This window comes from Rattus rattus, chromosome 1, assembly GCF_011064425.1.
Source record: "Rattus rattus isolate New Zealand chromosome 1, Rrattus_CSIRO_v1, whole genome shotgun sequence".
Classification (NCBI taxonomy): domain Eukaryota; kingdom Metazoa; phylum Chordata; class Mammalia; order Rodentia; family Muridae; genus Rattus; species Rattus rattus.
Genome location: NC_046154.1, coordinates 165,033,626 through 165,060,022, shown reverse-complemented (window position 1 = coordinate 165,060,022; position 26,397 = coordinate 165,033,626). Strand labels below are relative to the sequence as shown.

At 46.8% G+C, this 26,397-nt stretch overlaps 2 pseudogenes; both read right to left on the bottom strand.

Annotated features, from left to right (window-relative positions):
- Window positions 1-219: 219 nt before the first annotated feature.
- Window positions 220-890, bottom strand: LOC116907530 (annotated as a pseudogene).
- Window positions 891-19,472: 18,582 nt separating this feature from the next.
- On the bottom strand, window positions 19,473-20,340 carry LOC116907522 (annotated as a pseudogene).
- Window positions 20,341-26,397: the final 6,057 nt, after the last annotated feature.

Genomic DNA, 26,397 nt, shown 5'->3' with positions numbered 1-26,397 from the left:
GCCTCGCTTCTGTAGAATGGCAGAGTGAGCTGTCCAGTCTAGATTGGCAGACCACTGGCAATGATCTTTCTATATCCACTATAGGCTCCCCCATTTCTTGCCTGTAGTGTGGGACAGATTATGGATCCAGCTCAGCTCTCATGACAAAAGGGGAGGGGACAACTGAATATAAAAATAATAAATTAAATCAAAGAACAAAAGGCATGATGGGTTAGGCAGCATTCCAGTGTCCTGGGTTTGCTCCAAGAGGTTTGTGTGTGAGATAGATCAAAGGGTTTCATGGCCAGTCTCTCTCATTGGGCAAGTAGAGTCCTCAGGCCTGAGGCTGTAGGGAGGAGGTGGTTCTGTGGGTGTTGACTTCTGAACAACCTGACTGTAGGGTGGTGGGGGATCTAAGGAGGTGACCCAAATGCTCTCTAGGGGAGCAATGGAGGGGTGGATCTGGAAGTGTCTGATGAACTGCTGTTCTGACTTCATGCTGTAGTTCTCTGTACTTGGGACAGAAGCGCCTCACTAGGCTGATGATGAACAGGATCCTGAAGGGTTCATTGTCAGTATTCCAGATCTTTCTTTCTAGGCAGCATTCATTGTCACAACATCTGGATCCTTTGGGGCATTGTCTGAAGATCCCGAGGTTGGGCAAGGTGAGAACGGCTATGGTTTCAGCAAGGGTGATATGAATTAGGTGTCTGTCCCCATATCCAAGGCAGAATCTGAGCAAACATCTGTCCCCGCTTCCTTTATTAACAATCATTGACTAAGTCCCATACTTACATGTCTTCACATTTGTATACAGTCTTGTTGGAGCTTACTCCTTGCAGACTGAAAAGCGGGCCAAAGATCACGGTGAGTGCGCCCGGGACCCAGGCTTCCTGCATCCTGGTAAGAGGGCCAATCCAGATGATTCTTGGTGGATAACTCGTGCACTTTATTCTTTGTAGATTGGTACTTTATAAACAGTTGGGAGTGGGGTGGGGTCCAGGGAGGTAGATGCTTCTCATCAGCTCAGTCTGAGATGTTAGGGATGCTCTATTCGCATGGAGAATTACTTCAGGTATTGTCCCTCGTTGCCTGAGTCCTCCGTTGGGGGACAGTGGGTGAGGTGGCACACGATCAATGGCTCAGACACTGGGAACATGTGAGACTGTGGCAGCAAGCTTGTTCACTAGTTCTCAGGGAGCGCTCTCCATACCCTCCACCCACATCCCATTGGTCAAGCGAGTGTATCCTTCAGGTGGCCATTTCTGAGTGGCTGTCATTGTGCCACCAGTCTCTAGGCTCTCGGCAGGCTTCAGTTTGTCCCTCATGGGGAACTTGGCCTTTGAGGCTGTGGCCCCACTCGCTGTTTGTTCAGAAGCAGCCACTGCTGTTCTCCTCCTTCTCTGGGTTCTCTTTTTAGCCAGTAGGAGCCAGAGTTCTCTGCCCTGACCTTGTTGTTCCCACCTCCGGAGGGTCCCGGTGTCATGGGCTGTGCCTGACTTGGGTTGATCTGCGGCTGCACAGGTTCTTAGTGGTCATTGACTGTCAGCCCTCAGAGCGATTCCTTCCCGACAGGCATATCCTGGGAGGGGATGGCTTGTAGGGGAGTTGGGCTGATGTTTGTAGGCATAAATTTTTTTTGCAAACTACTTTTTAATAAGATCTGAACCTCCTCTAACTGACCTTCTAGCAGAGGTAGTGAAAGAGAAACGTTATTAGGATATGAGGAAGTAGACCTGTTCAGCAAATATTACGTTGGTGAGTTGATCTTCTTAGGCAACAATTGTCTTTAGCAAACACCAAATAACAACTCAGCAGCTGCAGACCAGTCTTCTAAGTAAGCAGAATACAGGGATGAACCAGCAGCTACAGTCACGTCCTTTCTGCAAGCAGACACCAGGCACCAATACCAACCAGCCTGAGGGCGAGTCTATGAAAGTGGCAGGCTGCTGCAGGAGCCTCAGGAGCAGTTCTTCAGCGAAGTTTCTCCCAATGGTTGCCTTACCACAAGTTGAGCTCAAGAGCACTATGTAAGATGAACTGGAATACATGTGTGTTAGCAAAGAATAGCGAGGCTGAGCAAACTAGTGCTTGTCTCCCACTGTCTGTGGTCATACTCCATCAGCAAACATCCTTTCACCTGTGTCTGCTTCAGGAAAACATTCTTTCCTGCATGTCTGCTTTAGAAAGGCATCCTTTCACCTGTGTGCCTCAGCAAAACATCATTTGACAGAACTTTCCAAAGAAACTTGAGGTTTTCTGAACTTTCACCTTCCAGGCTGTAATCACTTCCTTTGGGGTGCTGTAAGCAAGTGCCAGCAAAACCTGGAGGGTTGCCTTGTTGATGGAGCATTTTCTGGAAACATGCAGTATAAGACACTTGAGCAGGATATTAGCACAATAATCCACCCATTATGGCATAGACTCTACAGGAAGGATCAGAGAAGGTTTTGATGTTGTTGTCTTGTTCTGTGAACCCCGTTATTAAGGGAGAATACCACAGATCCTGGTCTCGCCGTTTGATAAACTCTTCTCTAAGCAGCACAGAGTAATGGAGACATTTGTTGGACCAGGTTCTTTTGAGGTATTGAGCCAATTGTTGGCATGATTCAGTGGCATTGCGTGCATAAGGGGTAAGACATGCACGGTAGAACCAGGGACCACATACCAGTAGAGACGTCTGGCTTCCTCTCCAGTTCCTCTGCCAACAGGTTAGTTTGTTGTAGGATATGAACAGCTTGGTAAGGTGCTGATTTAGCATTCCCTGTGCTTGTAATGCTCCAGCAGATTGGCGATTTACCTTGTTGACTGTCATTGGGCAGTCTGAGTCCAGGCAGCTGCCGCTGTGGCTGCTCAGCAATAACTGCTGGGGTAACTCAGTAGCAGCCCTGACGCCGAAGTCTCTTCTACCCCTGATACAAAAGTTGTAGATGGGTTTGTGCTATTAGTGGAACAGCATGACAGTGAGTGGGGTTCACCACCGGGGTCCAGACGGCTGCTGGCTCCCACATTAAGATGGCCGTGGTCGAGTCTCCTCACCAGTGGGATATTCAGACAGACAAATCGATCAAGAAAGAGCAGTTGAGGCTCCCCTTAACGTTAGACACTTTAGTGACCAAGATGAAAGGGGAACCGACTTGTGTGGCAGTTGTTATATTTACTGGAGTTTCTCCAGTCTGTTTCCTACTCAATCTATTTCTATGTAAGCATCATTAAAGAGGCAGCCACTCTTTAGAATTGTAGTGGGGGCACAAATCAAGGCAATTTGAGGGGCCACATGAATCCTAATTTCCCATTACGGGGTCATAATGAAAACAGGCCTGGATCCCTATTAACATGAGGGGACCTGGGGGTGAGGGCAGTGAGACAGGTGGGTGTGATATCCTTGGATGGACTGGTCCGGCCAGCATGAAGTCAAGCAATCCTCTGAGGGAGCAGTGAAGATGATTATAGGAAAGACGGGAAAGATGACTCGGAGACAATGGTTAGAAATCAGGAGGGCTGTCCAGTCAGTGCTGCGGCAGCCTCGGGTTTAATTCTTACAGGCTTCATGTACTTTCCAGTGACGTGGGACAGTCACAAGCCAGTAGAGGAGTGGCTGACTCACACTAGATGTCTGTCCATCCGGAGGCCTCCCTGTTCTTCCTCCAAGATTAACAGAATATCTAGACCCTCGCCTTGAGCTTCAGGTGTATCCCTCTTACCATTCCATGTATCAGCAGGCCAGGAAATCTGCCAGCAGACCCTGGCCTGACTTAACCTCAGCCTGACAGTCAGCCTTCACAGAAGCAGGCAAAATGGCCCCCAACATGGGGTCCTTTGGGGACTCATATTTGAGTGGAGAAGAAGCTTATCCCGTGTTGAGTCACTGTGGAGTCCCCAGGAGTCCTTCTGTATAACTGCACCCCAGGGACCAGTGAAGGAAACGTGGGTAGTAAAGGAAAGAATGTCATCCATTGACCAAATGCCCTCTAGTCATCACGTGGGCAATGACCAGATCCATGAGGGGCAACCCCAGCTTGTATTGGAGAACAAGGCAGGATAGCCTGGGGAGTTAACAGCCCCTAGTAATAGAACGGGTAGTGGGACAAGCACCCACAAGTCCTCAGTTGAAACTATAATTAGGCAAAAGGCAAGCTATGTGCATTACCGCGCCTGGGCTTTCTCCTTTTCCTCTTTCCCAAGTCTGGTAACTGGGCAGGTTTGCTGTCCCTTGAGAGTACCCATGTCAGCAGAGTGAACTCTCAGGGGAGGACATGCATATCCTCACCCCTGTGTCAATAGTGGTGCTGGTGACCACCATGTGAGGTTATTGGGGCGTCTCCGCATCACAAGTGGCAGAGGAGTTTGCCTAGGCAAGTAAGCCCAATGTTTATAGGCAGGACTCAATCCTCTGTCATTAAAGGAGAGACCATTCATATTGAAGAGACTCTATTAGTGCCAGGCAGGGGTCATGATTGGCCCATCTCAGGGGAGGTGACCCTGACCACTACATCTGAGTATCTGTTCTTTCTACCACTGCTCGGTTCTGGGGATTATATGGAATCACAAAGGAGTGATTAATTTTCCAGGAGGCCACAAATTCATTTAACTTTTGAGAGGTATATGCAGGCCCTTTGTCGGTCTTGAAGGGACCATGGCATGTCCATGACAAGCATGGCAGGTTTCACGGCCTTGATGGCATGGGAGGCCTTCTCCCCAGCCACTGCTGTTGTGTAGACAAGGGAGGAACATGTGTCCTCAGTCCAGGGAGTGAAGTCCCCAAAGGACTGGTCACATCCATCTGCCAGATAGAGTTGGGGCAAGAGTCCTCTTGGGTTGGCTCCACCCCTATTGAGGGCCCCTAATGTTGCAAGTGGCATGTGGGTGGCACAAGATCTTGTAGGATGTTTACATTGAGCAATGGGCAGCTCTTACATTGTAAGTATGTGTGTAAGTTCACGGGGACACATGAAATTGCTAGTGAAGCGCTCTAGCTTGTTCCAGAAGTCCCAGATCTGCTGACCTCATTGTATCTATTTTTTTTTCCATTGCCCTTAGTTAATATGCCTGGTAATTTAGAATGAGACGGAATGTGGGAGATAAACCACAGGTGGCCCTCTGATTCAGGAGGGCAGCTTGTATAGTCCTCATGAGTACACGTATAGGGTTGTTAATCTTTAATGTGCGGAAAGGATGCAGCCCTAATTGCTTATACAGCATATTGGCTGTCAGAAAAAAATACTTGCAGGTACTTTTTGGCAGATTTCAAAGACCTGAGTATTCCCAACAGTCCCCAAAGCTGTACTGACATTCAGAAGGACATGTTTGGTCCCTTACCCCATGTCTTTGTATCAAGACCCCATACCTTGACTTGTGTCAGAAGGCCATAGTTACCTTTGGAGTAGGATAGGCTGTGAGCTAGTGAGACTGAGGCCTAATCTCGAGGGGACAGTGGGAGAACTGTGAGGCATCTGTCAGGTGAGGTGTCATCCAGAGACCCTGTAAACCCCAACATTTCTTGGAAGCTGAGTGTCTGTCAACAAGGATTGAGAATATTTCAGAGAGGTAATATTTTATCAGGTTCTCTTATAGGTCTTTCTGGTCAGGCCCCCTAGCCTTGAGGGTAAGCCTGAATACTATTTCAAACTTACGTTACTTTGTGTAAGTCTGAATAAGCCGGTTGAAGTCACATGAAGGGGACCCTTTTGTCATAATGTCCCAGGATCCCCTCGAGTGTCCTGCGAATTAGGGCCGTTTAGGATTATGCCTTCCCAAAGTCGAGACAGGAAGGAAGTAATCTTTTGGAGGAGTCCTTTTCCTGTTGGGTGATTTTAATTTTTGAGGACTGACTATTGGGGTCTTCTTAGAGGGAGAAGAGGTGTCTCATTTCTTGATCTGATATGGGTAGAGGGGGCTTTAGCTAATTGATATAGTCCCACAAAGTTGCATTTCTACAAGGGAATAAATTACTTGTAATGTGATTTGATAATGCTAATCCTTTCAGCAATGGTGACACTAACGAGAGCCTAAGGGGGCACTCGAAGTAAGTTCCCCAAGGCTGCTCAACTATTGAGTGGTGGCCTGTCTCAGGCAAGTCAAATTAGGGTGCACCAGCATGTAATGGGCTAGTAGAACATGGCGGGGGTAGGTGTTTGTGTGACCTTGGCCACAGAGTTGACAGATAATAGGGTGTTTTATTCTTTAATTTTTTAAATTAATCCATTCGTTTACATTTCAAATGATTTCCCATTTCCTGGTTACCCCTCCAGCAGCCCCCATCCCACATCCCTTCTTCCCCCTCGCCTTTGCCTGTATGAGAGTGCCCCCACACCCACCCACACACTCCCACCCCACCCCTCCAGCATCCCCCTACACTGGGGCATCAAACCTCCATCAAACCTCAGGATCAAGGGTCTCCCCTCTTATTGCTGTCAGACAAGGCTGTCCTCTGCTGCATATGCATCTGGAGCTATGGATCCGTCCAGGTACACTCCTTGGTTGGTGGTCTAGACTCTGGGAGAACTGAGCCTATGTTCTTCCAATGGGTTGCCATCCCCTCCACTCCTGCTCCCCAACCAGGTTCCCTGAGCTCCATCTGCTACAGACATTCACGTTCTATGATGTCATTGAAAGTCTGGTTCTATGATGTCATTGAAAGTCTGGTCATTAGTTGTGAGGACTGTACCCATGTCCTCAAATGTCTCTGCCCCATAGGGTATGGGGGACCTCAAGCAACTATGGGTGTGAAAGAACCCTGGTTGCCATCGGATCCTTCCAGTGGACAGGGCGTGTCCTTATCTTGGGTCGTTGGCTGCCAACGACCTTTTAGAGGGTCCTGGGGGTATTTTCCAGTGAGGGAATCTGACTCATTTTCTGTAACGATGGTGACGATAGCATCTGCCCCGGTGTCCACCAAGCACTTTATAGGCAAGCCATCCAGCAGAATGGTCATCATGGGGGGATGTGGAAGGACAGGGAGAGTCAATATATCCCGGACTCTTGTACTTTCCCTCCTGCTGGAGCTGAGGGATGCCCCTTTCGGGGGTTTAAATTTTCATTTATGTCCTGGGGTCTACAGTCATGTGCCCAGTGAAACCCTTTGTTGCAGTGAGGACACTTGGTTCTAGTCTTTGTGCTAGGACAATCGCACCTCAGGTGTCCTGTTTTCCACAGCCCCAGCACAGGTGGTCAGGAGGACTATTTTGGGTAGGTCCAAATGATTTCATTTCTCTCCATGACCAAGCAGTTAAGGTCATGATGGGGCTGACCCCTGGATCATGATCTCATCTCGACCACCCATTTATGAATGCCACCATTTCTAACAACTGAGCTGCATTTCAGGTAACAGCCTCAAGCTCTCCCAGGTGAGTTAGCACGGCTCAAGTGGGTCCTGAATCCACCCCTCTCTCTACTGCTCCAGTAACTCTTCAGAAGGTCCATAGAGGACTCATCTGATTGATGTACAAGGTTATGGAAACAGGCAGCAGGGTCTCTGGGAGTTCAGGCTGTAAATGCCTTAAAGGAGAGATCAGCCACCTGAAGTTGGCACATTGCCCAGTAGTAGCCTGGGGACTAGGTTAATATGTGGCCTGTGGCTGGTCAGCATATCTGCAGTAATGTTAAGGGGTGTGTTCAAGATTTAAACGGGCCTAACGCTTGGCCAGATCTTTATATGCTGACTGCTAGTTTAAAATACGTCAGACTCTAGGACTGCTTTAAGAAGATTGTACTAGTCACAATAGGTTTGGCTAAGTGTATGGTCTACTGTTTTAAAACCTATTCAAAGTAGTAGTGGGAGTCAGGCCTGGACTCACTGGCTGCTTTTCTAAATAGGGCCAGGTAGGCCAAGGGCTTAGGAACCAAAGGGCGCATAGCTGCACCAGGGCCGAGATTAACAGGAAAGGCCTCCATTCTCCACTGACAAAGGCTGCACGCCATGGGGGGAGGGAGGGGACAGGGTAATGTGGGGAAGGCTGAAGTAAGGGACAGGTACAGGGAGAGCCTATGGCTGGTAGACAGGGCTGGGTACCAATGGGAGAGCCTATGGCTGGTGGACAGGGCTGGGTACCAATGGTGGAGGGAGCCATTGTGTTGCTGGAATTGCCGACCCCAATAAGCTCGTATAAAAACTACACAATCCAGTTGTTACACTTATAAGCCTAGATTGTGCAGATCTAACACTGTACTAGCTTATTCCCCAGCTATGAGACCCCTTGCTCCTTGTGGCTTCTCCTGGTCACATGGCTCTGGTCCATCATGGCTTCCTTCTGTTCCTCCTCTTCTTCAGTCCTCTCTCCTTCTCTTGTCATTTGTACTATTATTTACAAAGCAAACAGAAATCCCATCACCGAATGCATTGATGAAAGTCATCGTCTTATTCTAAGTTGGCTCCTCTGTCCAGGGAGATCCAAGCACGAGAATTTCTGATCTGGGCCACACTGTTGGATGTATCAGTGATGGGTCAGGAACATAGGCCCCAATGTAGTTTCCCTGTCACCATTGTCAGGGTCAGGGCACTCAGCAAGCCCTCACGATCAGCGTCATTCTTTGTCCCAGCTTCAGCATGTCTCACCAGTCACTCTGGCAGCTACCACACTTGAGCATCCTGTGGAAAAACACAAACCTGCTTCTTCCCCATATTCATACCTGTTTGGAATCATGCCATACATACCCCAGTAAGTGAATATGGGGATATAATTTCCTCTTTTATTTTATATTCCAGTAGGAAGAGCCTGCATCTTCATTTCAGGAGTTAACACTGTGTAGGTGGAGGGACTGAGGTACAGTCCTGCATTGCCAGGGTGGCTCTGAAGAGATCCTGAAAGGATTGTTTTGCTGAGGAATGGACTACCTTGCCCCATAACTTTGTTTTGGGACCTGGCTCCTCTCCCCAATCTCCTGAGGAGAGAGGATTTCCTAAGTCCTCTGTCTTAGACCTGCACTCATTAGCCCAGTGCATCCCTCTCGTGTCTAGGACTGAGTCCTGGTCTTCTCTCATTACTGTTTTCCTTAGTTCTATTTGGACAGTTCCTCACTTTATACCCTAACTGTCCACACCCAAAACAACTCCAGGAGGCCCATTAGTCCTTTCCTTTTCCTGTCAGTTGAAACAAAACTTCGACTGTTTTTCCCTGTTGTGTGGTGGCCATGGCCACTCCCTGCATGTAAGAGGAACACCATCTAATATGGTCTGTAATAGTTCAGTTCTTCTATAAGGTCTTATGGCAGCCTGACAGGCCATGTTTGCATTCTCATAAGTCAATTGTTTTGCTAAAAGCAAGCCAGCATTCGCATCTCCAAACACTCTCCCTTTCATCAACCTATCAAACTCCTGAAAAGGCTCCTCAGGTCCCTTATTTTTGAGATAGTTTGAGATGAGTCCCCTTTAGTAGGCCAAGTGTTCAGGCCCTGTGACCAGCAGTGCCAACATGAGCATAAATACCAGGATTGAATTGTAACCGTTTTGGATATCTTGATAATTGACCTTCATCTCATAAGTAACCAGATTGTTAGCTCTATCATTTAACTACACTGTCAACTGGCATTTTTCAAAAAATTCTGTTTTCAATAATGTTCTCTCAGACATGCAGGAGCTAACTGGTTCCAGTCTGCAGGTGTAGAGCCTCAGTGGACAGGCCACGTGACATAGCCATGGTAAATGGGGCAGTAGGTCCATATCGAGCACAGCGGGGTTTAATTCCTCTAGCTGTTTAAGGGGCATTGGAGGGTAGTATCTAACAGGGTTCCTTTGTTGACTCTGTGCTTAGAACACAGGGCATTGAAAATGTACCCTTGTATGTCTTCCCCTCATTCTATAGCTGGTTTTAGTTCTGTCTGAAAAGTTAACAGTTAACACTAGGATCTAGAATAAGAGGTGAACTCTGTTGCTCTTGAAAGTCGCTGGAGGAGGCAGAATCTTCATTTTTGGCTCTACTATTGGTGTGTCCTCAGATTCTCCACTGTCACTGCTCTTTTTATCTTTCAACAAGCTGAGCTAATTCTTTGTTTCATTTTCTTTCTCTGGGACATCCATGCCTGATCTTCTGCAAAATAAACCTGAAGAGAATCCCGAAAAAGAGGCTCCTCCTTCTCTCCTGTCTTGTTCAAAACTTCAATAGAAGGAACAACTATGTCTTTGCTTTCATGTGTAGGATCTAAAGTCCCTAACCAAGGTTTTCAGGACCATGTGTTGTATAGTACCCTTTTATCCTTTCTCCCACTTCTTCCCATGTCTGTAAACTTACTGTACCCTCCTCAGGGAACCAAGGACAAATTTTTCTATAAAAGTCAGAAACTGGGTAAGCTCCTGTAGACTAACATATCCCCAAACACATACTCTACCACTACCTTGCCCCATTCTCACAAGGGTTATTCCAAATCTGCTTTATTTTCCTTTACCTTTCATTTTCTTTTTCTCATGCTTCCCCACATCCCCTCCACTCTATCCTTTTTATTTGAGCCCCACGTTGGGCGCCGTCTGACCAAGCCTGCTCGGTCAACAGGGTCTCAAGGCGGGAGGGCATGAGGATTAAAAAGAGAAAGACAACTAGACAACATTATAACATGACTCCAGCCAGTGCTGAGGCTGAAGCAGTTTTATTTTTTCCAGTCTTTTATTGCATTCGAGGTACATCCAAAAAACATGGCCAGTTCTTAAAGACGAGTAATCGGGCTGGAGAGATGGCTTAGTGGTTAAGAGCACTAACTGCTCTTCCAGAGGTCCGGAGTTCAATTCCCAGCAACCACATGGTGGCTCACAACCATCTGTAATGGGGTCTGATGCCCTCTTCTGGTGAGTCTGAGGACAGCTTGGTGTATTCATGTACATAAAGACGAGTAATCAAGCGAAAGTAGTAAAGAGACCACACAAGATAGTGATTAAGGAAAGTAGTAAGGAGAGCGATCACACAAGGTAGTAAAAAAGCAGCAAACAAATGCCCACGGTCACTGTTTCTAATATTCTTATCGGAGCCTACTTTCTTGTCCGAACCCAGGGACAAATGCCAAATTCCTAGAAGCAGCACCAAAGTCTCAGCACGTGATCAATGGAAAGAGTCCAACCTGAGGACAGTGGTGGACAAGAAATACCTGAGCAAGACTCAGACAGCAAGTACCGTGGGGAGTAATCCTTAGAAAAAGGCAGTCTAGGGTATTCACCTAGTAATTGTGGTGAAGCTGATTAAGTACATCAATAGGACTGTGGAGTATTGGGGGGGCTGGCTGGGTTTTACCAGTAACTAGTAGAAATACAAGAAATAATACCAAAATCCTATAAGGATTTAACTCTTCGCTGGTACAGAATTGGCCATTGAAAATGCAGAGAAACAACCTTTATACAGTTTGAGGAAGGTCAGCCCAACAGGTCCCAAGTAGAAGGGAAGTTGGGAGTCCAGGGTGTCCACAGAAGGGTAAAGTAGGATGAGTGGAGTGTGTCGGGCTGTGAGTAGGAGCAGCAGGGATGCAGCCCCTTCAGCCCCCTGAACCTGAGACAGAGTTGGTTCCTCTTGTTTAATGACGTCTTTTTGTTCTGTAAGGTTTCAAAACCTGCGGGACATTCTGAACATCACATTCAATGACTCACCTGGGTATTAATTTGGAGGGTGATTTGTATACCTTCCCTTTGATGCCTTTTGCCTATTCCAGGGGTCCTTGATGTTGATATCTATTTGGGAGTTGCTAATCCAGGGAAACCAGTCTCTTACTGGTGAGGAGGCATTGTCTGCAATGACTGGAATCATTGCAGTGACTACCATTACAAGAGTGCATGGTATGTATGGTGTTCTTGTGCCATGGCATCCTCTATTTCCTTTTGACCCTTTGTGTATGGCAAGCCTCAGAAGTTTGGTCATAGGTGAAGCATAAAATGGTTTTGTTAAAATGTCTTCCTGCTGTAGAGCAAAAGGTAGGGACTGCAATGGAGAACAGGTCCTGGCATCACCCCAGCTGACAGTCCCCTTGGCCAGTGAGTGCACTCAGACACTGCTCTGTCAGAGACCAGTTCTGACAGTGTGTGGTTATCTAAGGAGAGCTCACCTTGGTCACCAGCCTAGCTTCAGGAAGAGGCACATCAGCCAGTGCTGGTCATGGTTCCTGTTCCCTGGTCTTAAAGCATCCTTAGCTCAGCTGTTAAGAGTGTGCCTTTCTGAACTTCAGATTGTTTTCTAAGATTTTCTACGTCAGAGCCACTAGCAAAGACGTTTTTACTTCGCTAACAATTTTTGCCTCCAAGTTTTTTTTTTGGTTCTTTTTTTTGGAGCTGGGGACCGAACCCAGGGCCTTGCACTTCCTAGGCATGCGCTCTACCACTGAGCTAAATCCCCAACCCCCAAATTCTTTTTTTTTTTTTTTTTTTGGAGCTGGGGACCGAACCGGGCCCCTTGCGCTTCCTAGGTAAGCGCTCTACCACTGAGCTAAATCCCCAGCCCCCTTTTTTTTTATTAAAGAAAAAGGGGGGAGATGTAGGGATGCACGGTAAAATAAAGATGGCGCCGACATCCAGTCCCTTCTGAATGTAAACAACTTATCTCGTGCATACGAAGGCTTGTCCCTTGCTAGGGCGGCCATAGGATAATGAGGTGATCCGGCGCCCTCCTGTGGTGAACAACAGTGCTGCGCATGCACCTGGCGTCAGTCTGGCCAGGGCGGTACTATGCTAATGGGGTGGTTCATGCTGCGCCAATCTCTGGAGGACAAGTAGCTGGGGTGATAGTGGGGTGATTCACTCTCCGCCAATCCCTGGAAGATATTTAGCATACGACCACAGCCTGTTGTGTATATAAGGCGAGCGCCTTTGCCGCTCGTGGTCCCCGTATCAGCAAAGAGGTGGTCCTGCAATAAAGGCTGTTGAAGAATCCGACCGTGTTGCGTCTTCCTTGCCGGCCGAGGTGGGCGCAACAAGGAGGGTCTCAAAGCCACACCCATTCCCCTTCCTAATTCTCTTCACTCCCTGAAGCAGGCAGTTTGGAAGCTCAGTCAGGAAAGCAGCATGATAGGAGCGTCTGGTAACCTCCCTAGGGTCTTTGGATTTTCGGGTCTTTCTCCAAACCTATGGATGTGCTTGTAGCCATTTGTAGTCATTTGTCAGTCATCCCAGCCTCTCGGCCTCAGTCGAGACACCCTGGGTAGAGATAACTTATCAAAGCTTTGGGGGTCGTCATCCCCAGGCAAAGCATAAATTTCCATGAATGTGTCTATGCTGCAGGGCACAGATGCCCAGGGAGGCTGGGAACGTCCCAGGCAGCTTTGGTGCGAGTCCAGAAGCTGAGGCTCAGAGATACCAGCTCCCTCTGGCTTCTCTGCTCCAAAATTAGTCTGTGGCTCCTGGTCACTGCTGTCTGAGCTGATATCCAGGATCTGATACTCCGCTCACTGTCGTGGCCTGGTTAAACCATGCTCCTCTCGCTGGCATGACCTCATTGATCAATGCTCTGCTCACAGGAGTAGCCTGGTTAAACCATGCTTCTCTTGACGACGTGCCCTGGTTGGATCCTGACATCGAATCCCGCTGAGATTCTCCATCAGTCTGAACACTTCGAAAGCCCCCAAGACTGTCCCAAGTTCTCTTTTAAGGGTGGTGACCTTTGCCAACAATCTATCTCTTAAGTTCTTTCTGAGGGCAGTGCTCTAGGTTGGCACTATCAAAGGTAAGTTATGGACCTTCACCTGGTAACTGATCCTCCATAGTGTCAGTGCTCTAGTCCTGTCTCATTGTCCTTCCACCATGTCAGCCATCGTAATTGAAAGCCAGGCCCTAAGATGTTTGCCATCAAGACTCTCCAGTCTTTTGGAATTATAAGATTTTGTGTGATCCAATTAACTATCTATTACATTTGGTGAATGTAAGCCTTAGGTCATTACCGTTTCTTTAAATCTGTTTTTAAAATCTTACATGAGTGTAAGTTGCTATCTAAATCCTTGATTACTCTGTGGATTTCTCTCATTTCCATCTAATTCCCGTAGCAAGGCTGGGAAATCACTTTGGGGTTATTACAGACTGTCCCAGCAGTCTGATTACATGGTCTCACGATTTAGGCTTTAGAGCGGATACAGAGTTTCTTCATGGTTCAAAGGCTTGTCTAAATTTTGTTATGTGTAACTTAGAAAGGAATTTTTTGTCCTTTATGTAACTTTCTTTTGATTTCTCTTTAAAAGGAGATATAAACTTGTAAATGTTGTTGAAAAGATAATTTGCATGCTGTGAAACAAAAAATCATATGGGATCCAGATGCATTGTCCCATTGTTTCTCCATTTTTACCACAAATATTTTTTTAATCTCTAATTCTTTCCTTAAGAGACACTCTCCCTATTACTTTTTATATTCAATTTCTTTAGCATTTAGCATGATTTCAAAGACACTTAACCTGGTCAGAAGCTTGTGTTGGGGCTTAGATTTCTTCTGCTTGCTGTTTCTGATGCTGCTTCTATGGTGTTGGCAGCTGGCTCTGCCCCCTTGTCTCCATCTAGTAGTCTGTCGCGCTGGTTCTGCCTTCTGGGTCCAACAGGCTGGGCAAAGACTCTTCTATTGCTATTCCCAGCCCTTCATTGTTCATAGAGGTGAAGTGGAAGTGCCAGGATGGGGCTGTCAGGAAAGGATTTCTTATCAGTGAAAACTGGTCAGGGGAGAAAAGGGTTTCTCTCTTGTCACCTGGTATAAGGCTGTATTTTAATGGACCTGCCAGTTAAATAAAGACATGGAGACTCTTGTATATTTTAAAATCTTAAGCCTTATTTGGGTTACTCTTCAGCTCCTCTAATCCAACTGTTTCTGCTTACGACCTGACATAGTCAGTGTGTAGCTCTCTGCTCATTGTCCCATCCTTTGTGTGTGTTTGCTTAATTCTCTGTAGTATAAGATCAGAAATGCTTAGCTCTGATTTTCTTCCCCCTTTGGTACCTCCTGATTAACCAAAGGAAGATAGAGGACTTGTTTGCTGCAGGGCCTCACGTTGACAGGCTTTTCTGTTGGTCTCTTGATGTTACCTTGTATGTTTCTCTTGGATCTACAATCTGGTGGCTACAGTATCCTTGAAGCTTTTGTTCAACTTGCTTGTTCTCTTCTACAAATCCCATATCTCCAGAGTTAATGTGCCTCCTACTTTCAACTTTGAATCTTATAGCTTTATAATTTCTTTGGAGATGGCCAAATTCACCAAATTAAAGCATTGGGCATTTTGATTCTTGGGACTTCTAGCTACGATTTGTCCTGTGATGTTGGCATGATACTCCTGTGAGCCAATACAAGCTGCCTCTTATCCATTTGTCTATCAGAGCCCCTTGTGCTTTCAATGGTCTGATTGCTCTTAGATTCAGTATTTGCATTTTCAAATGCCAAGATCTCTATCAGTGACTGACTGCTTCTGTGTCTGATAAAGCTCTTCTTTACAGCTGAACCCAGTCTCTGTAAGAAGTCAGTAAAGGCTTCTGCAGGTCCTTGTATTATCTTAGTAAATGAGGTCAAAACTCCCAACCCCCTCCTTAGCCATATCATAAGCTCTTAAAACTGCAGTGTGACATTGTTCAACTGTGACATCATCAGGTAGGAGCTGTTCTAGGTCAGCATAGTGCCCTTTGCCAAGCAGTTTGTCTTTGGCTACCTTTATCCTCCTTGCTGTATTATGTTTTGTGATGTCAGTTTTTGTGGCTTTGTGCATCCACCACAACCATTGTAATTGTTGACCAGCTTCTATTCCAGCTGACACCAATCCCTGCCAGAGTTAGGGAATAACTCTGTGCTGCATAGCCCAGTTACTTTACATTTCTTTAACAAATGGCAATCTGTGACATACAACAGCCTCTTTAAAATGCTTTAGATCTGGCATTTCTGTCAGATGCCATGTCAGCTCACTATAGGCGTGACCGCCATCCTCAGCAGGCATATGCTGCACAGAGACTGGGAAGGCCGAGGTGTGCCTCCTGTGTAACCCCAAGCAAATCCTCTGGTGGTGCACATGGTTGAACGCTAACCTCTTGTCCCTTTATGACCACCTGCTCTTCCCAGCCCCTTGTCTCACAGAGGTGCCCTGGATGCCTGGCAGTGAAAGTGTGTGGAGCAGGGCAGGGTGGTAGTTTACTCTCCAGCCCAGTTTTCTTCCACTCTCATCATACAGTAAATTCTTGGTCTTATTCACCAAGTCTGAAACCTGTTCTCCTTCCACCAGCTTCTCTTTCCTTTCCAAGCGTTTCTACCTCTATTCACAAAGTATGTTAAGTGCATGGCCAACTCTGCAGTCTTTTCTACATGAGAAACATTGCCAACCCATCAAAACTTGCTGATTCCTCTGCTACATTAGAAGCAGAGTTACTCATGGTGCCTATCCCCCACAGTGCCTTGGATTTTTCAAAACCTACTTTAGGGTTCTTAAGCACTTAAACCTCCATTTTAGCCCAGCAACCAGAAATAGGGGAGAAAGGAAGTTATAAGGGTTGTGGATCTGTTTAGAATCATTCTTTGGAGCAATTCTGTCCTTCATTGTTATGATACTTGCAGTCAGTCCAGTAGCCAACACCAGACACAAATCAGTAGTTCCCGTGTGACCCATCAGGCAGTTGAATCAGCAGGAGTCAGCGGGAGTGGCTGAAATCAGCTGGAACACAGTATGTTCTTTGGTGTGATTCTCTCTGCAGTGAAGGCCAGCCAAGAAGAGAAACTTTGCAAGGCAATAGCAGTGCCGCTGGGTCCTCACACTCTGTATGGTTCTTTTTATATTCTTCATAAACATTAATGTGCCCTCTCAAGTGTCTGTCTTCAGAAAAACATCCATAAAAATATCACATGACATGACTGAGTTTTTAAAGAAACCACAAATTTTCACTTAAATTCCCCACTTGTGATTTTTATCTCCTTATCAGTACCAGGAAGTCCTGCCTTACACTTCCTGCCCAGGTATTTCCTATCTGCTCTTTGTTAGAGCCAGAGAATGCCTTTAGGACATCCTCTGTGAGGTAGAGCAGGTGCACACCTTCACACGGTTCTCTCCCAGGAGCTGCAATGGCAAAGACAATCCAGCGCCAGAAAAGCCTCACCAGGCCCAGGAATGAGGATTTGGTCTGCCGTGCTTGGGGGTTGTAAGGCCCCGAGGACTCAGACCTTAACTGACAATGAGATTCTTGGACCCTAAGCTGACCTGAACACCTAAGTAATGGTGAGGGAGCACAGTTTGTTGGACTGTCTGCCTTGATGCTAGGGTTTTAGGGCCACTCGGGAGGCAGAATGCAGTCTGTGATAGGAGTTTCCAGAAGAGAGAAATTTGCAGGATCTCTGTTCAGCTAGAATGGAAGGTCTGAGGGGCTCTGGTCTGGCCAGAGTGTCTACAGTGTTACAGCTTTCCCAAGGGAAGCCTGTGCAGGGTGGGCAGGAAGCCAGGGTGTGTCCCACCACTGTTGCAATGCTTAATAATGGCGGTGGCGACAGCAGCAGCACCTAGGCCCGGCATGCTGGGCCAGTCCAAGGTGCAGTGATAAATGCTTTTTTTTTTTTCCAATATCTTCAAATACTTGTCTTATTCTCTTTTTATTTATTTTTTTTTATTAACTTGAGTATTTCTTATATACATTTCGATTGTTATTCCCTTTCCCGGTTTCCAGGCAAACATTCCCCTCCCCCCTCCCCTTCTTTATGGGTGTTCCCCTCCCCATCCTCCCCCCCTTGCCGCCCTCCCCCCAACAATCTAGTTCACTGGGGGTTCAGTCTTAGCAGGACCCAGGGTTTCCCCTTCCACTGGTGCTCTTACTAGGATATTCATTGCTACCTATGAGGTCAGAGTCCAGGGTCAGTCCATGTATAGTCTTTAGGTAGTGGCTTAGTCCCTGAAAGCTCTGGTTGCTTGGCATTGTTGTACATATGGGGTCACGAGCCCCTTCAAGCTCTTCCAGTTCTTTCTCTGATTCCTTCAACGGGGGTCCTATTCTCAAATCAGTGGTTTGCTGCTAGCATACGCCTCTGTGTTTGCTGTATTCTGGCTGTGTCTCTCGGGAGAGATCTACATCCGGCTCCTATCGGCCTGCACTTCTTTGCTTCATCCATCTTGTCTAATTGGATGGCTGTATATGCATGGGCCACCTGTGGGGCAGGCTCTGAATGGGTGTTCCTTCTGTGTCTGTTTTAATCTTTGCCTCTCTATTCCCTGCCCAGGGTATTCTTGTTCCCCTTTTAAAGAAGGAGTGAAGCATTCACATTTTGATCATCCGTCTTGAGTTTCATTTGTTCTAGGCATCTAGGGTAATTCAAGCATTTGGGCTAATAGCCACTCATCAATGAGTGCATACCCTGTGTGTTTTTCTGTGATTGGGTTACCTCACTCAGGATGATATTTTTTTTTTTTTTTTTTAGGATGATATTTTCCAGTTCCAACCACTTGCCTATGAATTTCATAAAGTCATTGTTTTTAATAAATGCTTTGAGAGGGAAAACTTCCCCAGAGTGCTACAGCTCAGTAAAGCAGCCGCTCTCAGATTTTTTTTTTTTTTTTTTTTTTTTTTTTTTTTTATAAAATGAGCAAGTAAGTTTATTTTACAAAACTCATCTTTTCTCCTCATAAGACAGACACAGTGTAGGGTGGCAGGACAGATCCTTCATCCTTAGGGATGTGGGTTCAGTGTGGCTGTATCTCACAGAAGAAGCTCCCACAGGTCAGTGGATGTGGACCATCATTCGCACCCCACCATGTATGTCCACTGCAGCAGAAGATGGGAGTCTGCATCCCATGGAGCTTTGCTGTGTGGGCCTCTCTGCAGTTGTATCCTTGGCAGTGGCCCTGCACGCGATTTCATCCTGGTACCCAGAACAGGTATAGTAGATTAGTGGCTTCATAAATATTGGTGGAACTGACAGTGCAAGGTCAGCTCTGAAAACCTGACATCCTTTTACTCTTACCAACAGTAGTGACTGAGTGGGAATAGATCACTCAGGGGACAAGAGAGATGACTCGGTGGTTAATAATACCTGCTGGGGATTCCAGGAGAGGAAAGGGAAGGAAGTGTTCCCTAGTCCTCACTCCACACACGTCTATTCATGCATGGTTCTCCAGGCTTTCTCCCCACCTTACTTTCTTCTAGAAGGCTGTTTTCTGGCTTGTAGCTCTTTAAGAGTCCCATGGTTAATCAAGTTCTGGTCTCCTAGGAAAGCAGGTCACAGGAATAGAGGAGGATTGTGGGGTCTTTCCAGTTCATTTCCTTAGTGCTCCCAAGATCCCAGGAAACACAAGGTCTAAGCATTCATTCACATCTTGGATTTTCAATCCTCCCAGCAGGTGCTCAGGCTAGTCAGTCGCCATTGGAAGAAGCTGAAGTGTCTCCTTAGCCTCTGAACTTGTCCCCATCAGCACTTAGCAGGCAGCCCTTGAAATTTAGCACCTGTGGTTTTTGCATTGCTATAGAGGTGCAGTGAGATCCTCTCAGCACAGGTATGGTTGGAAGACGTCTCAGAGAGTCTGACCAGTTCAGTCTTCAGTGTCTTCCAGGCACAGCCTCGCTTCTGTAGAATGGCAGAGTGAGCTGTCCAGTCTAAATTGGCAGACCCCTGGCAATGATCTTTCTATATCCACTATAGGCTCCCCCATTTCTTGCCTGTAGTGTGGGACAGAGATTATGGATCCAGCTCAGCTCTCATGACAAAAGGGGAGGGGACAACTGAATATAAAAATAATAAATTAAATCAAAGAACAAAAGGCATGATGGGTTAGGCAGGCAGCATTCCAGTGTCCTGGGTTTGCTCCAAGAGGTTTGTGTGTGAGATAGATCAAAGGGTTTCATGGCCAGTCTCTCTCATTGGGCAAGTAGAGTCCTCAGGCCTGAGGCTGTAGGGAGGAGGTGGTTCTGTGGGTGTTGACTTCTGAACAACCTGACTGTAGGGTGGTGGGGGATCTAAGGAGGTGACCCAAATGCTCTCTAGGGGAGCAATGGAGGGGTGGATCTGGAAGTGTCTGATGAACTGCTGTTCTGACTTCATGCTGTAGTTCTCTGTACTTGGGACAGAAGCGCCTCACTAGGCCACAGATGCACAAGAGGGGCAGCATGACCAATAAGATGATGAACAGGATCCTGAAGGGTTCATTGTCAGTATTCCAGATCTTTCTTTCTAGGCAGCATTCATTGTCACAACATCTGGATCCTTTGGGGCATTGTCTGAAGATCCCGAGGTTTGGGCAAGGTGAGAACGGCTATGGTTTCAGCAAGGGTGATATGAATTAGGTGTCTGTCCCCATATCCAAGGCAGAATCTGAGCAAACATCTGTCCCCGCTTCCTTTATTTAACAATCATTGACTAAGTCCCATACTTACATGTCTTCACATTTGTATACAGTCTTGTTGGAGCTTACTCCTTGCAGACTTGAAAAGCCAAAGATCACGGTGAGTGCGCCCGGGACCCAGGCTTCCTGCATCCTGGTAAGAGGGCCAATCCAGATGATTCTTGGTGGATAACTCGTGCACTTTATTCTTTGTAGATTGGTACTTTATAAACAGTTGGGAGTGGGGTGGGGTCCAGGGAGGTAGATGCTTCTCATCAGCTCAGTCTGAGATGTTAGGGATGCTCTATTCGCATGGAGAATTACTTCAGGTATTGTCCCTCGTTGCCTGAGTCCTCCGTTGGGGGACAGTGGGTGAGGTGGCACACGATCAATGGCTCAGACACTGGGAACATGTGAGACTGTGGCAGCAAGCTTGTTCACTAGTTCTCAGCGCTCTCCATACCCTCCACCCACATCCCATTGGTCAAGCGAGTGTATCCTTCAGGTGGCCATTTCTGAGTGGCTGTCATTGTGTCACCAGTCTCTAGGCTCTCGGCAGGCTTCAGTTTGTCCCTCATGGGGAACTTGGCCTTTGAGGCTGTGGCCCCACTCGCTGTTTGTTCAGAAGCAGCCACTGCTGTTCTCCTCCTTCTCTGGGTTCTCTTTTTAGCCAGTAGGAGCCAGAGTTCTCTGCCCTGACCTTGTTGTTCCCACCTCCGGAGGGTCCCGGTGTCATGGGCTGTGCCTGACTTGGGTTGATCTGCGGCTGCACAGGTTCTTAGCGGTCATTGACTGTCAGCCCTCAGAGCGATTCCTTCCCGACAGGCATATCCTGGGAGGGGATGGCTTGTAGGGGAGTTGGGCTGATGTTTGTAGGCATAAATTTTTTTGCAAACTACTTTTAATAAGATCTGAACCTCCTCTAACTGACCTTCTAGCAGAGGTAGTGAAAGAGAAACGTTATTAGGATATGAGGGAAGTAGACCTGTTCAGCAATATTACGTTGGTGAGTTCGATCTTCTTAGGCAACAATTGTCTTTAGCAAACACCAAATAACAACTCAGCAGCTGCAGACCAGTCTTCTAAGTAAGCAGAATACAGGGATGAACCAGCAGCTACAGTCACGTCCTTTCTGCAAGCAGACACCAGGCACCAATACCAACCAGCCTGAGGCGAGTCTATGAAAGTGGCAGGCTGCTGCAGGAGCCTCAGGAGCAGTTCTTCAGCGAGTTTCTCCCAATGGTTGCCTTACCACAAGTTGAGCTCAAGAGCACTATGTAAGATGAACCGGAATACATGTGTGTTAGCAAAGAATAGCGAGGCTGAGCAAACTAGTGCTTGTCTCCCACTGTCTGTGGTCATACTCCATCAGCAAACATCCTTTCACCTGTGTCTGCTTCAGGAAAACATTCTTTCCTGCATCTGCTTTAGAAAGGCATCCTTTCACCTGTGTGCCTCAGCAAAACATCATTTGACAGAACTTTCCAAAGAAACTTGAGGTTTTCTGAACTTTCACCTTCCAGGCTGTAATCACTTCCTTTGGGGTGCTGTAAGCAAGTGCCAGCAAAACCTGGAGGGTTGCCTTGTTGATGGAGCATTTTCTGGAAACATGCAGTATAAGACACTTGAGCAGGATATTAGCACAATAATCCACCCATTATGGCATAGCCTCTACAGGAAGGATCAGAGAAGGTTTTGATGTTGTTGTCTTGTTCTATGAACCCCGTTATTAAGGGAGAATACCACAGATCCTGGTCTCAGTGAGGTTTGGTAAACTCTTCTCTAAGCAGCACAGAGTAATGGAAACATTTGTTGGATCATGTTCCTTTAAGGTATTGAGCCAATTGTTGGCAAACTAAAACCAAATTCCTACCAATATATTCGTAGGACAGCAAGCCAAAAGATGAGGAAAACAGTCAGAATATAAGAAGTTTCCTTGATTGGTTAAAATTCCAATTGTTGATACTGTTTAACTCTATTGCCTTGTTGTTCAACCACAGGAAAGCCTAGGATTTCAAAAGTACCCTGTCCTCCTTTATGAGCCTGAACTAGTGCCTGTTCAGCGGGGAGTGGCAAGTAAGAGCCTCATCTCCTTTTCTTACCTTGGATAGATTTTTCACCTCCTGCAATTCATTAGTTAAGTTTTGTAATTGGATTTCTAACTCTAATTTTCAAACCTGTATTTTACCTTTGGCCGAGTGTTTTTGTCCTGCCAGGACTACAGGGAAAGCTATAGGGGTACAGAAGGAGGCCAGTTTTCATTATGGTACTTAGCTGTTGCTGCTTCCAGATCAGCTTCCTCCTCTCTGGATCTAATTCATCATCAGTTAATTTCAAATCCTCTCATGCTGCCTGTTGAGGTTTATAGGGCCCATCTTTGACTGAATTAGTTTTGGAATGGCCTTTCTCAGGCAAACACTCCTCCTTGAGCTCAAGTAAGCATCCTGTGCTGTTGCCAAAGCCTGAGACATTTCCTATCTTCATTATCATCAATGGCTTCTCTTACCAGTGCCCAAAGGCAGAAGGATCAGTCTGTGCGTTTCTCAGCACTTCTCCCATGCTTTCCCAAGTAGCTTTATCCAGTGTCCCTCATCTGGAAATCAAGTATAAATCTACCTGGGCTAAAAATTTCTCTAAGGCTTGTTTAAACATTGCTCCTCTCCTTTGTAACAACCCTTTTCAGGCTGAAAGTAAAGCCTGCTTGCTGTTGCCTTGTCCCATTGCATTGCTATATAAACCCTTGTGGATAAGGGCAAGGGTTACTCACCAGTCTGACACTTACTTTCACTTTGTCCACCAAAGTGCTTCCATTGTTGCAGTGTTCCTCAGGACCACCCCAAGTCTTTTAGCCCTATGTTGGGTGCCACCTGTCATCCACAGGAAACTACCACTCAGCGTAGATACCTTGAATGGGAGTCTGGTGTCACGCGCCCAATGTCTCGCCAGCAAGAACGATGCGCGGCAACAGGATTCTTCTGCGAACAAGCCTTTATTGTACAGCTCTCTTGAACAGGGACCCCGAGGGAGGAAAAGGCACTGCTTATATATGCTTAGGAGACTCGTGTCGCTACCCAATTGGTGCAAGCCCCAATGCCCAATTTGCATGCCCCGAGAGCGGGCTGTGACGTGCTTGGCTCATGTGCACTGCGTCCTTCGGGGTGGACAACTGCTGTGCCCTGTTGACTCACTCACAGGAAATCGGCCCCATGTTGGGCGTGGTACGGGTGGCTACCAACAGTCTGGGAATTAAAGGACAAGAGAAGAATGGAGTAGAGACAAAGTTCTGGTCAAGGCTCAACTTTATTGCAAGGCAGCAGGCTTATAAAGGCAAAACCCATAAGCCCAACTGGACGTGGCAGATGACGTAAATTCCCCATGCTGGCAGCCAATGGCCTAGGTTTCCATTTCTCAACACAGATCCCAACTTGGGTGGGGAAATCCCACCAAGTGCTGATGGGGCAACTCCTGCTGTGCAGGTCAGGGCAGAACCTCCACAAGTACAGATGGGAGCATGCAAGAGGAGGAAGGAGGAGAAGAGGCAGAGAACCAGAGGGTTGGGCTTGATCTCCTCTGAGGCCTCATTCCTCTGAGAGCTGAGGCATGCTGATTGACTCTCTCTCGTGAGGCTTCAAAAGATATTGGTCTCAAATACACCAAAGAAAACTCAAGCTGGTGGTATAAAGGGCTTGAGATGAGAAAATCAGTGAGGGAAGCCATCAAGCTTGGTGGTGTTGAAGGTAGTAAGGACGATTTTAAAGGGATCTATTTATCTAGGAGGAAGGAAGCGGATTGTGTCCTGGTAGAGAGAGGAGGACCAAGGCCCCGATGTTAAAGAGGAAGAACATGAGGCTGAGGCATGAGGGGCATGCCTCTTGAAGCTTACCTTTTAATTTACCTTCTCACAGTTCTGAATCCTCTTCAGCACACTGAAGGGTCCCCTCGGCACCGGCGATGTTGGTTCCCGGGTTTCAGCACAAAACCTTTGTTCCAAAGGAGAGAACAAAGATAGTGTAACGGGGTGGTGGTGGCAATCCAGTCATCATGGAGAGCTGACAGCTGAGACTCGGGGCAGGAGGCAGAGTCGGTCATCTGTACATGAGCTCCACAGTAGAGATGATGAAGGGGGTGGTCTTTGGGAATGATCTGAATCACAAGAGAGCCAGGGGTAAGAATTGTATCCAGTCTGAACAAAGTTCTTAGGAAAGTTTGGTAATGTTTTTGAGAAAGCAACTGTTCGATTATTGATTAACCTTGCCTGAAGACTGGATGGTAGGGGATTGGAAATGCCATGGGATTTTAAGGACTTTGGGTAAAGTTTGAGAGATTTGAGAGGTAAATCCAGGACTGTTGTCTGTGCTCTTCTATTAGTGGTGGGGAAGCCTCTGTCCATTTTGAGAGTGTGTCTACCAGGACCAGAAGATATCTGAAACCGCTTTCTGTGGGTATGTGGATGAGGTTGAAAGGTCAGTCTGCTCAAAGAGTGGTCCCTTGACTTCAGGAGTGGGGAAGGGCAGACTCCTAGACCCGAAGGTGGGAGAAGTTTGGGAAATTTTACCAGAAGCATTGGTAGTCGTTAGAAAGGATCTTCGGACGTAGGCTTACAGTGTTTAATAAAGTGGAGCAAAGCCTGTCAGAGTGAGAGAGCTATTACAGATAGCATCAAATGTGTTGGGTGTCTAGGGATGATGATGAAAATGTAGGTGTAAAACACGAGTGCCCTGTGGCATGTGAGAGGGACCCATGTCTCCGAGAGCCGCAGCTCTGTCCTGCTCTTCAGCTCCGTTATTTCCCTTGGAGATAACAGAATTATCTGCACGGTGTGATCGGCAGTGGACAATTCTACATCCATGGCAAGATAAGTCTCTAGCAGAGCTATAGTCTGGTCTGAATTGGTCCTTTAGCTGTTATCAGTCTGTGCCCCTTCTAGTTAGCTGCATGTGACAAGAGAATGTGACAAGAGCATTGGAGTCTGTATAAAGGCTTAGGGATTGTCCCTTTGCTGGTGGAAAGTGTGAGTAGGAGCTGTCAGTTTGTCTGGTTGGTTTGTGCCTCAACCACTATGGTGTCTGAAACAGTATCTTCCTGTGCTTTGCATACTATCTCTGTAGGGAGGAGCTGCTGTCTGTGTGCCATGTGCGAGTGGCCTGGTAGCTCTTCCTCATGGATGTATATAGGATTAAGTTATAATTTTTAGAGTCTGAATTCAAGAGTGAGCTGGGGAGTGTTCTGAGATTGTTTGGGAGAGAAGTGAAATGTTGACACAGCATGGTACCGAGAACCAGGTGTAGGCCTGGGGGATTTAACAAAAGACAACAGGCTTGGGTCATTCGACAAGAGAGAATGCTGTTTATTTAAGGTTCCAGGCAGATATATATGTATACAGTCTTAGCCCTTGGAAAAACAAGTTTATGTTCTCAGGATAAAAACAGGAACAGGGAAATGACGCAGGATTTTGTTTGGCCGTTTTAACCATAGCACTACATTGTGTGCTACAGCCTTAGGTGACAAGCTAGTGGAGCAATTCATCCCACAGGGGTGGGGGCTGGGACAGAAAAATGTTAAGAGGTAGGCATGGCCGAAAGGGAAGTGTTGTGTCTTCTATTAATGCTATATGAACAGAGAGTGTTAAAATATCATTGTTAAATATCGGCCCACACCCATCCGGATGGAGCACACCAAACCAACATGGTTCCACATGGAGAGATTTAATGGACAAACGAGACAAGGGGAAGGGGCAAGAGAAAGAAGAAAAGAGAAAGAGGAGGGCAGAAGTCTGCCTTTTATTTGGAATGTGACATAACTATTCCCAGGTGGAGGTGGGAATTAAACTAAAGGGATACTGGGAATGTATGGCCATTGCCATGGCAACAGTGACCAAATGATGTTGCTGTTGGAGGTAAAGGCAATCCCTGATACCAACAGAGAGGACTTGGGAGAGCCTTGTATGTCAGGAGATGGGATACATGAAGAGAGGAAACAGTGACAGGTGATGCAAGGGTGTACCTCTTCGGCTGAAATGTAAGGACAAGGCACTTGTCCTTGATAGTTTGGTCTCCTTTTTTTGATAATGTATGCAGTGGGCCCAAAGGAAGGTCCCAGTTGGTGACCCAGGACCCTGAGAGCATAGCCTTGCTTTTCAGTAAGAGAGGAGGGGTGAGTTAAGTCTCGGCAATGGAAGAGGGCCTGGTGAAGCTTATGGAACAGCTTGGT